The sequence below is a fragment of the Aplysia californica genome, unplaced genomic scaffold (assembly GCF_000002075.1).
Source record: "Aplysia californica isolate F4 #8 unplaced genomic scaffold, AplCal3.0 scaffold00357, whole genome shotgun sequence".
Classification (NCBI taxonomy): domain Eukaryota; kingdom Metazoa; phylum Mollusca; class Gastropoda; order Aplysiida; family Aplysiidae; genus Aplysia; species Aplysia californica.
This window is the reverse complement of record NW_004797627.1, coordinates 756,890-758,819: the sequence shown is the minus strand read 5'-3', so window position 1 is coordinate 758,819 and position 1,930 is coordinate 756,890. Positions and strand designations below refer to the sequence as shown.

The 1,930-nt window shown below is 39.2% G+C and overlaps 1 protein-coding gene across 1 annotated transcript in view; it reads left to right on the top strand.

Moving 5' to 3' along the window:
* LOC101863199 overlaps positions 1-1,930 on the top strand; it is a gene marked incomplete at its 5' end in the record, with an annotated part of 7,356 nt that overhangs the window by 472 nt on the left and 4,954 nt on the right.

The window sequence follows — 1,930 nt, the reverse complement described above, 5'->3', positions numbered from 1 at the left end:
GAAGGTGCGTAAATATGCGCGTAAATGTGTGTGTGTAAATATATAATATATTAATAATTCATTTATGTGAAGAGACGCCTGAGATATGGTCACTCAAAATTGACCTTAAAACATCAGGCGTAGCAAAATTGTGCGAAATCAAAGAAACATAAAAGTTTGTGGGCGCATATAATGAGGTGCGTCAACATTGGTGGAATGGACCTGTATTAAGTATCAATTGAAAAGAGAATATTATTTTGTCAGCAATGAACAGCATTTTCTAATGACATTTTCAACAGGTAAGAAAACAGAGTAGTCACAAATACCATGCAAAACCTGGACCTAACCTTACATGTGATGTAGTTTGATTTTGTTTTTGTTTAGGGAACTATTGGTTTCGTCTAGAGCACGAAACCTTTTTTTGCATATGAACTGTTTGTTAGATTTTGGAGTAATCATTTGTCAGGGAGGCGCAGAGGCCACGAAACTGTCATGGTTTGGAGTGGTCTGGGGTGGAATAAACAAAACCACCCTAATGAGAACCACCGGATGGCTTGCTTTAGTGAACTACATCGCGCAAGTGCTGGAACGTTATGTCTTACACTTATTTTCGTCTTGATGTCATTCAAATAGATATCTCCATCTCCATGCACGACAAAGCACTTTCTTAAGCGGCCAGTGCCACTAACCAAATTTTGGCACACCATATCATAGCAACGTAAATGGGCTGATCCAACACCAGTGGTCACCAGAAAATAGCCCGATAGGAATTCTACAGGTATATGAAGTCCCATGAAACAGCAAATGTAGAAAATCGACTTTGCTCCCAATTCAGACCCTTTGTTTCAACTGTCTGTGACATTTGGAATGAAATGACCGATAATTATGTCCAAAATTTCATAGAGCCGATGCACTGCCCTAAGGGCTCGTGCCCTACCCCAAACCAAATGCCCCGAGGCAAAATAACAATTAGCACATTTAACGTTAAGTCTCAGTTTTGGGTGGTAGTTCTGATTGCTTTGTTTTCCATTTGGTTTGAAACTATTGAAATACTTTTTTTATTTTTTATTGCAGAGACAAATTTCTTCATTCATTGGATGTGCAATGTATGTCAATTCTGTCAATATTGGTTCACCTCAAAACATGCACGATGACAATTTTACTTTTTGGGGGGGGGGGGATTTCGCACAATTTTGCCAAGCCTGATTTTTTAAGGTCAATTTTGAGTGACCATATCTCCGGTGGGGAGAACATCAGAGCCTCGCACTTTTTAAGGACATCGATACAATGAGATTGCCGATTACCAAAACAGTACCACCCAACAAGTTAATTACCCTCAGCGTTTTACTGGACTTGAGACCAGATATCAGTTATATTTTATATTGAATGAATAGGCTTTTCACATATAAAACATATCTACCGGATAGAGGCAATCTTTAAAGTGTTTTTTTGCTCATTCAGGATAAAAATTGAAGTTGTGAGACTTGTCAATCTGCGTATATTAGTTTGCTTGTTACACATTCTCGTTTCTGCCATGGCAGTGCCTTTCTGTTTGGTCTGTGGTTTTTGTTTCAGTTCACAACTGGTCCGGAAATCCCTTAACATCTGCAGAAAGACGAATATATTAGGATGGGGGTTCTACAGAGTAATTAATTTGTCAAGGGGACTGTAACTGTTGGATGGAATTGGCGATCTAATTGTATCGATATCGTCAAAAAGTGCTCGGCTCCGATAGTGCGCGGCTTTGGTAGTTTTTTTTCTCGAAAATGCGCAGCTCTGATAGTGTCCCCCCCCGGGTGTCCCTTTACTAATGTGTCAGGTGAGGCAGAATATATTTAGCTTTAACTGGTGTGCTGCAGGAGTGTAGTGCAAGGCTTTAACACAATGGTTGGGTGATTTCATTTTCAAGTTTCTTTTGGACGCCAAATGTATGTGTATATATATATATATA